We start from the raw sequence: 11,307 nt of genomic DNA, 5'->3' as shown, positions 1-11,307 counted from the left end.
AGAAAGGGATCTATGAAGGAAAATATGTAGCTTATTTAAAATATGTGAAATGTATTTATATATAAAAGATTCCTAATGATATTTTCAGTAATTAATAGAGAAACTAAGTTATAAAGGGACTATACACTGTGATGTATGACTTCCTTTCGATGAATGTCTAAAATTTAGTACAAGATACTAAATCAACTTTATAAACAACTATAGTAGTTATAATTATATTTTACATGTTAAAGCGTAATTGTGAAATCTTGAATAAAGCTTTCAAATATAAACTTGAGATACAAACCGGTAAGAAATATCTAAAGTCTTTATGATAATAAAGGATGAATTAAATCTTACTTGGTATGATTTACTTTCTAATCGGAGGAAATTATCTTCCTTTATTACTTTGGGATCATTATTTAATCACTATCAATTATATTTTGAGTACAATTACCAACTAATAAGTGGATAGAACATTTTATTTATTAGATTTTGTATGTAAAGGCTCCATCCCTATCTTGTTTAAATGTTTTGTGGATTTGGAGCCTATGTTGGACTAAAGCTTCTAAACATAATATCTACTAAATGCATATTAATATAATGCCCTAATTGTGGCTTAGATTATTATATACAAACCCACCAAGAATAAGTTCTCTTATTCTTCTGAAAGTTAAATTAGTAGAAAGCAAGATCTTAATGACAAAGTAATTAGGAGGCACAAGGAACTTGAAACAACTCAAGAACCATAGCACAATGTAGTAATAGTTAGCACTAGTTTTAAAAAGGGATTGTTAAGCTTGAATAATAGCTATTTAAAAACACAAATTGTTCACATTAATGGTAAAAGTTATCTATGACTTGAGAAATATGAAATCTCTCATTGATGAGCTTTTCTTGATGGTTTCTAGAAAATCCATCAACAACAAAATGCTATATCAAATCTCGAATCTGATAAATGACTTAGAGTCATAAACATGAGATGTAATCCGTGTATAATAATAAAATGTGGTCTTGATTAAACTTCCTCCCTATAGCAATGCTAGAAGGAGAAAGTGGTTAACTATACATATTTAAAGCAAGACTTGTTATAAAAGGATTTTCGCATACTCATGTCATTGATAGTGGTCATCATTATACTCATGACATTGACTATGATCAAACCTTTTTCACACGTAGCTATGATTAGATCAACAAGGATATTGTTTACTTGTAAAAACGTGAAATTTCCAAAACAATTTTATTTTTTTCATTTTTAAAACATAATTTCATTCATAACAAAATCTATTTTATCACATAATATCTCAATAAACAGCCCCAGAATCTCAAGTATATAAATCTTCATCAGTGTGTACAGATCATGCCGACGCCTTCCCGCGATCCTCGCTAGTACCTGAAACACATATCACATAACACGGTAAGGATAAATGCTTAGTGAGTTCCCCAAAATACCACATACAACACATACACCACTCAAGGCCATGGCTCTATGGGACCTTCCGATCCATGTGTCTCAGGGGATTGCCGTCCCAACCCTGGTAAACCTTCCGACCCTACCCGTATGACCTTCCGGTCCTCATCATCTTCACCTTCTGGTCCATACGCTGTTGACCTTCCGGTCCATATCATAATGACCTTCCGGTCCATAGCATGATGAGCTTCCGGTCCATTCCATGCCACTCATAACATAACATAACACATACATATCACATAGCAACATATATCACATACTCTGCATAGCATATAAGACCTTCCGGTCACACATAATTACCACTATTGGTAAAGTATAGTGAGAAGACTCACCTTGTAAGAAGTCGGATAAATTCTCGTGCTCGAATATCCCGACCTAGCCTCCTCCTATCAACATGATAACATCTCTAATCAAAATCCTCTCATGTTCTCATCTCTAATAATGGGTAGAAGAACATTCTACCCCTCTCTGACCTCTCTTGAATCAGCTTGACCAAAACCCCAAGGTCAATTGAAGTCAACTCTAGTCAACGGTCAAACTTTGACTAGACTCGTCGAGTACACGTGGGTGACTCGGTGAGTCCAAGCGTGTCCTCTGGATCCTTCTAAAGCCTCACTCGACTCTTCGAGTGAACCTTCTCTTTGACGAGTTACCATTGTTCATGAATCGCAGGGCAACCCCGACTCGACTCGTCGAGTTCTCTTATGGACTTGGCGAGTTTCTTCCATAGCCACACTCATCTGACCTTCTGAGGTCAGATCTGTTTCTCTAACCTATAGATCTGACTTCCCAATGCTCAATAATCACGTACGGGTCCAATCTTTACACTCATGCAACGTCCATATTGCTTCTTTTGGTGAAATAGCTTCTAAAATGGCACCCTGGGTTCATACCTCTAATGGAACAAGATAAAGTAGAATGGTTGGGACTCTCTGGACCTCTTAAGGTCTAGCTATAAGAGTTATTCCACCTTGGGACCTCATAAGCTTCAAATCCAAGCTAATGAAGGGATAAGAAAACCCTAGATTCAAGTAGATCACCATAAACACGATATTGTCCATAGATCCATACCTCTAGTAGCCTCTTCTGATAAAATGGTATCATATCTGAGCTCCTTAAGCCGTCTAGCTTGCCCTCCTTCCTTCTTCCTTGCAAAATCGCACTAGAGATGATGAAAATGGCTTTCTCTCTCTCTCTCTCTCTACACTTGTTAGGGTGCAAAGTCATTCTTGGATGTAATGTTTTAGGCTTACCTTCTTGTATGTGTAAATGGGTTGAGTCTTTCCTATAATTAGGAAGTGAGTGACTCCCATTATGTAAGGAACCATTTGGAGTGTTAGACTAGAGAGAGAAATTGTGTACAAACCCATTTGTATATTATTTCTAGATCTAATATGAGCTTACACATATTTATTTACTCATTGTGTTCTTGATTTTACATGATGATTCACTAGATCTTTCTAATTCCGCACATGCCATCTTAATCAACACCACTACAATTGGTATCAGAGTAGGATTCAAACTGCATTGATCCGATTTTCATTTTAGAACCATTTGCTTTTTGAGTAGTGATTTTACTCAAAAATCTTCCGCGCATTTTGGTTCTGAAAATCTCTCTTGATCTTCAGATTTGAATCGATTCTACATTTGAATTGTTTAGTCGAGTGATCGATTAGCAATCGATGATCAATTCACAAATTTATCAAGTTTTTTAAGTTTTTCTAAAAAATTTTCGTGTTCATCAATGGCAAACTTCAACATGAATACCATGAATTCTTTCTCTCACTTGCTTGGTTCTTCAACCAAAATTCCAATGTTAATCCCTGAGTACTATGATCAGTGGGCTGATAGGATGGAGAATTACTTAAATGGAATTGATGAAGAGCTCTGGAATTGTATCAATGGAACAATTCTACCTCCTAGAAATGTTCAATCAATTGGAGCATCTGCTTCTTCAAACGATGTTACTGAACAACAAAATCGCTTGAAGAAGAATGAGAAAAGGTGTATGAGGGAGCTAAGAGGTGCATTGCCTCCTGTGGTTTACAATTACATTCGTAGTTGTAAAATAGCCAAGGAAATTTGGATTACTCTGAAAGAGAAGTATCAAGGAAGTGAGAAGACAAAGATCAATTCCGTTAACCAATGTCTTGTTGAGCTTAAGGAATTCAGACAAAAGGATGCTGAAACAATTGAAAACTACTATGATCGTCAGAATGAGCTTGTTTATCATTGCAGCAGGTATGGAATCACAAGATCTCTCATGGAATTCAATCTCACATTCATCATGGGTCTTCGCAAGGAATGGCGTAATATGAGTATGATGATAAAGAACCAACAAAGTTTTGATACTTCCACATTGAATGACCTCTATAATCAGCTAAAAACAAATGAAAACAAAGTTATAGAAATGTTTAAAGAATCAAACTGAGTCTAGGAGGTCCATTGGCTTTAGTTTCGAAGGTTACTGAAATTGATGCTGGTGAGAAGGATGAATTTGACAATGAAGGTTTCTTAATGAATTCTGATGATGAAGCAGTTGCATTTTATTTGAACAACAGAGTTAAGAATTTTTTCAAAAAGCCTTTCAATCCAAAAGGAAAGCAAACTGATGCAAAGAATGGTTTCATAAAAGTTGGAGGTGAGGAGAAGAAGAAATTTGAGAAGGTTGAAGAAAAGCAGAAAGATGCGAAAGAAGAGAAGAAACTAAAAGGTGACTCTGGAATTGATTGTCATTACTGCAATGGTGCGAATCATTTCGCAGCTAATTGCATGTTAAGGAAGAAAGAGGAGAAGAAGAGCAAAATCAAAGACGAAGCCTACTACTCAGAGAAGCTTGAGGAGGTGCGTGCGAAGGCGAAAGGATTGTCTTTGGTTGCGAAAGGAGAGTCTGAAGAAGAAGAAAGTGGAACTTATCAGATCTGGTCTTCAGGATCTGATGATGAAGAGATGAGGCACCCAACTCATGGTGCAATGTTCGCAAGTTATGAAGAAAATTGCAAAGAGAAAGTTTCTGGACGGTGCTTTGTGTCCAAGTCCACCGATAAATCTCCAATGACCACTAAGGTATGTGCTATTCTTAAATCCTTTAATATTCCTTTATCTGCTTATGATGCTGAAATAACTTCATTTGATGATACTGTTGCTTATTTTGATTCTGTTATTGTGTCTGCTAGTACAAAAGCACAAAATCTAAAATCGCAACTAGTTGAGACAAGAAGACAATTAGAAATAAAACGAAGCAGAGTAGATAAACTTGAATTACAAATGACAAATGTAAATTGTGATAGGGACAATCTTGACAAAGAAGTTAGGTTGTTACTAGCACAACGAAACATTTATTTTAACTCTGCTAAATGTTTATATGAGAAGTTAACAACTTTACATCATTCATCTGAGATAAGCAAAGAACAACATAGGAAACTACTACCTTTTCTGATTTTGAACACGAAAAAGTTGATGTTGTTTCTTATGACTGCGAGAATACTGTTGCTCAATTTGACAAAATACTTGATGATAGATTCGCATATGGTATTGTCAAAATTGATGAATTTTTGAAAAATGAACTGGTTAATATTTTTAATGAAAGTTTTACAATGAATGAACAAGTGAAAATCTTAAAGAAAACTGAAACTTCAAATTCTCAACACAATTATGCTGATGTCGATGATAATTCAGATAATGTGAGTGAAATCAGTGAGATCGAAGAGGAAGAAGAGATTGATTGTTCTTAACTGTCTATCATTAATATAACATCTAAGGTCAAAGGTGAAGAAATTATAGTTGATTCGATAGTGAAGGATGAAAATGATAAACCCTCTACTTCTCAAACTTGTGACTTTGACAATGTGGATGTTGAAAGCTGTAAGTCAGATGACACTGATGAAGACGAAGATGTCACACCCCCGAACCAGACGGCGGAAACGTCCGAGGGCTATTGTGACTCAATTGAATACCATCACAATGAATATACATGAATCATAACATCATGATGAGATTAAAATAACTTTTAATCTATGAAGATCGATTAGATCTTGAACAAGTGTATGAATATAAAAACAGTAAGAACGCAATAAAAAGAACAAAACAAGATTGAATCAAACGAGTCGAATGATTAAAATAAAATCCTCAGAAGAGCTCGATTAAGAACATCAACTGTAGAGGATTGATAGGTTACAAAACGATTAAGAAACCTGCTGTACTCTAGATGAATCGCTATTCGTAAAATCTCTATAATCGTAAACCTCTATCTCGTTGTTGCCCTAATATGCATGCAAGCATTAACTTATATACAATACATCAAAGGCTCTCGGTTGGACAGGCCCAAACCGGAGTGTACATGGCTAAACTATCGAGCCCAAAAGACGCAACATCAAAATAAAACTTCAGCCCAACAATCTCCCGCTTTGCGTCAATTTGGAGCGAGACCTTCACTTTTTACTTGGGCCGGCAGCGGAAGCTGGTACCTTCTTCTTCACGGTGTTAAATAGACACTTGGTTATGGAGAGGATGGTCTGTCTAAACCGGACGTACCAATTGATCATATTATTAAAGTACTTGATGTCATCAGCCGAATTCTCTTTACACCGCTTGATAATTGATAAGACGTGCTCCAAGCAAGCTGTGGTGTAAAGGTGCTTGTCAGCTAAAGCAAAGAGACATTTTTGTCCTTCGGCTCTAGTGAACATTACTGAGTTTCGCCTCAGATCAATCTTGCCCATTTGCATTTGATTTAGATCACTGGCCGATCCCACAGGTGCTATCTTCGGTTTCTTCTTAAACACTGTGGCAACCTCCTGATCCATTAGGGCAACCTCCATGATATAGCAGGCCAACATCCTTTTGACATGGTCTATGATGGGACCATATTCGGCTTCATTTGTCAGAAGGATATTGTATAAGACAATCCAATCATGAGGATTCAGATTCGGCAGATCCGCCAGGGAGATAATATGAGCAGTTCTTGCTGATCCACGAATGAGCTTGAACTTAACGTTTGTGAATCTCCCCACGGCATAAGGCTTCGGCACCCGAACGCTTACAATCTTTTGGGCGCTCCAGGTAAGATATAGAGGGCGAGCGGCCTCCAGGTAAAAGTCAATGAGCTCCCTGTCAAGCTCATCGTTCGGATGCGGGACTTCAAAAATATTAGAGAAGGCGTGGAAGATGAATGCCTTTCGAGTCAGCGGTATATCAAACTGCGAATCGATAGTGTTGTTGCAGTCGAATGATATAACCGGCTCGAGCCATAATATGCTTGGAGTTTCTATGGCCTCTTTTATCATACGATCCCTGGTCCAGGCAGGGAAGAGCATCTTTCGGCTCTCAAGGAGATCGTGGGCTTCTTTTTGCTTTCGTTCGGCTTCTTCAGCCTCACGCGCCACACGACTGGCATCGTCTTCAGCATTGCGACTGTTCTTTCTTTTTAACATGTCAGCAATGGTCTCCTTGTCTTCATCTTCATCTTCATCTTCATCTCCTCCCTCAGCTATATTTTTTCCCTTGTTCTTCACACCCGAACCCGAAGCATGATCAGCAGAGGGTGGTTCGGTTGTGTGAGTAGCTTTGGAGGAAGGAGGTGGTTTCGATCCTTTCTTTTCATCTCCCCCTTGTTTCGGAATGGACACGAAACTCGGTAGGCCTTCGATTTTGCTTAAAAGGTCCATGGCCGGAGAGAGTTTTTCAGCGAGGGTACGCCTCACTGAATGGTTTAGGATGGGGTCGTGTGCTTCCAGGATGTTTGATAACACTGCGTGGACATCCGAAACACACGTCTTTATTACCTCCCTTTCGGATCAAAGAGCTTCCAATTGTTCTTGTGAGTTGGAGAGTTGCGTGCTCTTGACCTTAAGGGCGGTTGTCTTACTCGCCAAGACGTCCATCAGAGAATTTTCAGCTGCAAGATCCTCTTATAGCTTTGCCAGGCGGGCATCGATGGAGGCACGAAGTGCCGAGTTGTCATCGCTAATATGTTGTCTGAGTGTAGCGAACGAAGACAGATCCGTCGAGACGAACTTGGCCAATTGTTGAACAATCGGTTCCAGAGTTGTCTTAGTGGCGTCGGCGCTTTCATGCAAGGACTTCAGCAGGACGGAAGCGTCGTTGAATAGTTTATCGACTTTTTCGGTCACAGCCTCACAGGCTCGGGTGGAGGCATCGATTGCAGCAGTTGCTGAGGCCACCGAATCATGTTGAGCCCTGGAGAAGGCGTCAACGATCTTCTGAAGGGCAGCTTCAGACAGAGATGACTGCTGGTTGGAAGAGGAGGCGAGAAGTTGATCAACCTTCTCGTTAAGCTCTTGGAGATGCTTCTTTGTCACTGGAGCATCATCCTCCTCGTCACTCTGAACTTGAAACGGACTATAGTAGACCGAATCGAAGTTCATGTGATCACCACCAAGGTATTGGTCGTCGCCATCGGAGGCGTCTTCTGGAGATGGAGGTGGTGGTGAAGCTGAGGGTGTTGTGGATTTTGTGGGTTCAGGTTGAGTGGGTGTTGGATTAGTTTCGGGTGGTGGTTGTGTATGGGTAGGTTCGATTGTATGTGTTTGAGTTTGTGGTGGTTCGGTTACTGGAGGGGTTTCGGTAACTGGTGGTGTTTCGGTTGATGTGGTGAATATGGGTGGAGGTATAGGGAATGAGGTTGGGGGAATAGTGGGGTTTATGGTGGGAATGGAAATAGGAATTGTTGGTGGAGGTGAAGGAACTGGGGATTGATGAGGTTCCATCTCTGGGGTTGGGGACCGAGGTGTGAAAGTCTCAGCAAATGGTCGAAGAGTGATTCTTGATTCAAAAAGGAAAATAGGAACCCAAAATCAATTCAAAACCCAAATAGTCAACAGCAAGTCTTTGACTTTTAGGCCCACAATTCAAAAGCTTGGAAAGAGGAAAAGATCAACTGAATGCAAAAACAAATGTGGATCCTGTTCAAGAAAAACTTTGCTAAAAAACTACTCAAATTTCATCAAGAGTGGACTACCACAACGTCTACTGTATTCCCAAGATGGTCAATGGGTTGACTTTTCACAAGAAGTCATTGACTTGGTCAAAGACGATTTTCGTTCTAAGAAGGCTGCAATTGAAGTGAAGGTTAATGGGAGTCATTTCATGTTACAGATTTTGTACATGATTCAGATTGATTTGAAAACCGGGGCCCAAAAGCCGATTGCTTGGATTGATGACGGGGGTAATTGTGTCTTTCCGAAATCTCATTCCACCTGTCACGGGAATCATGATGATGTGGATCTTGCTGAGTCGTCTTCTGTGGCTCCTGAAATTAAGTTGCATTTGGAGATTGAGCTTAACAATAAGTTTGAGGAATGCATGGATGAGTCAAACGTGAAGAGGATCAAGGTTGACCAGGAAGGTCAAGGTGTAAATGACGAAAATGCCCCTCAAAAGAGTGATGAGTACGCATCCCCGATTTCTGAAACGATCTGTGGGAATGTCGATGTTGAAACGGCTAGAAACATGTTTGTGATGGGGATTGGTCAAGATTTGAAAGTTGACATTTTTGATGTCAAGAAATGTTCCGGAAGTTTCATGGAAGCAAGACAGAAGCTTTTTCAGACACAGGTTGAAATCACACAAAAGCTTCGTGGAAAGGCAAATGTGGTGTATGCTTGGTGTGTAGCCAATGGGGATGCGCCATCTGGCGTTCTGTTTTATGCTCACAATGGGCCAAAGCTTGGGCCTTATGGTTATGGTGTCCACCTGGCAGCTGTTCAATCTGCCCACAAAAGTGCTATGTTATGTGATGTTGACGAAAATGGGGTAAAACATATGGTTTTATGTCGTGTGATTTTGGGGAATTCAGAAGTTGTTGAAATTGGATCAAAACAGTTTCATGCAAGTGATCCATGTTTTGATACTGGAGTTGATGATTCATAGAATCCAAATTCTTATATAATCTGGAACATGGATGTCAACACACACATCTTCCCTGAATGTACAGTTGCTTTCAAGATGCCTCCAACTCTCAAAGGGAATGCTGTTTTTGAAGAAAGTAGGCTTGATATGTCAAGAGTCACTACAACTCATGATCAACATAATACCTCTTCGAGTACACCAAGGAAAAACTTCCCACCTCAGGAGAAGGTTCCTATTCCTAGTGTTGGTTCAAGCACAGCTAAAGATCCTAAATCACCATGGATGCCATTTTCTATGTTGTTTGAAGCAGTTTCTGCTAAAGTTGAACCTGATCATATGAGATTGGTGCATATTTTGTATGAATCTTTTAGGGCGAAAAAAAATGAGTCGAGAAGAGTTTATTAAGAAGCTTAGATCGGTTGTTGGGGATCAGATATTGAGGTCAACGATATCCAGCCTCCAATGCAAGAATGTTTCGAATTCGGGAAGTGTGTCAGAAGTTAAAGATGGGCAAGAAGTTTGAAACAGGTTAATAAAAACATGTTTCCCTTTTGATGTCTTTTATTTATATATGTTGGGATGATGTTTTTGGTTCTAGTAGTTTTCATTTTATAAACTCTAATGATAATGATATATGTTGGTGTTTTTGGATTGTTGTTTACCTATTTTAAAGGTATGATGTGTTAGTAAAACATGGATTGGTGCTAAAAAAAAAAACATGATCTTTGATGAAGTGATACCTCAGTGCTACGGTCGAGTCCACATCCTCCAAGGTCAGCATCAGAATAGGCTTGAACAAAGAAGCCTGAGTTGGATGGATACCATAGACCTAAGGAGGTGGTTCGCTTGAGATAGCGTAGGATGTTCTTCACTGCCAGCATGTGAGGTTCGCGTGGGTTAGCCTGAAATCGAGCACAATAACACACAGAAAACATGATATCAGGCCTGCTAGCAGTTAGATACATCAGTGAGCCTATCATTTGACGATAGAGCGTGATATCGACAGCCGGTTTGTCTAAAGATGGGGTAAGCTTGGTGCCGAATGCCATTGGGACTTCGACTTTTGAGTCTCCCATCATGCCGAACTTCGCTAGGAGAGTCTTCGTGTAAGCTTCCTGATTTATAAAGATGCCTTCGGGTCCCTGTCTTATATTTAAACCAAGGAAAAAGTTAATAGGACCCATTGAGCTCATTTCAAACTTAGTCTCCATCAACTTTCTGAATTCAGCTGTTAAGCTGGGATTCGTGGAGCCAAAGATGATGTCATCGACATAAATTTGAACTATCATAAGGTGGTTACCTTCCTTTTTGCGAAAGAAGGTTGGGTCAACCGAACCTTGTTTGAATTTGGACATCTTTAAAAATTTTGTAAGCGTTTCATACCAGGCTCTCGGAGCTTGTTTGAGACCGTACACAGCTTTATCCAGAATATAGCAATGATTTGGATACTTTTCGTTCACGAACCCAGGAGGTTGCTCCACATACACAGTTTCTTCGAGTTCTCCATTGAGAAATGCACACTTGATGTCCATTTGGAAAACCTCAAAGTTTTTGTGAGCAGCATAGGCCAGAAATATTCTAACAGATTCTAGTCTAGCTACTGGAGCGAACGTCTCTTCGTAATATATTCCTTCCTCCTGACAGTATCCCTTGACCACAAGACGAGCCTTGTTCCTTATGACATTGCCTTCCTTGTCCATTTTGTTCCTAAAAACCCATTTGAGACCAACAACCGAAGCATCTGGAGGATTTGGAATGAGGCGCTAGACCTTGTTCCTTTCAAACTCGTTTAGTTCGTCTTGCATTGCTTGAACCCAATCAGAGTGATCGAGGGCAGTGTTCACTGTCTTCGGTTCAACTTTTGATACGAATGAGTTAAACATACAAAACTCAACCTTTGAAAATAAGGATGTCTGTTTTGCCTTCAGTTGAGATCTGGTTAGAACCTTTTCAGATACATCTCCAACTACTTGAGAGATAGGATGATC

The 11,307-nt window shown here is 39.5% G+C and overlaps 1 pseudogene; it reads left to right on the top strand.

Annotated features, from left to right (window-relative positions):
* Positions 1-3,458: 3,458 nt before the first annotated feature.
* Positions 3,459-10,036, top strand: LOC145049332 (inactive poly [ADP-ribose] polymerase RCD1-like; annotated as a pseudogene).
* Positions 10,037-11,307: the final 1,271 nt, after the last annotated feature.

Source organism: Lactuca serriola, chromosome 5 (genome assembly GCF_051521515.1).
Source record: "Lactuca serriola cultivar US96UC23 chromosome 5, Lser_US96UC23_V15, whole genome shotgun sequence".
NCBI lineage: Eukaryota > Viridiplantae > Streptophyta > Magnoliopsida > Asterales > Asteraceae > Lactuca > Lactuca serriola.
Note: the sequence above shows the minus strand (reverse complement) of the source record. Positions and strands in the feature narration are given on the sequence as shown.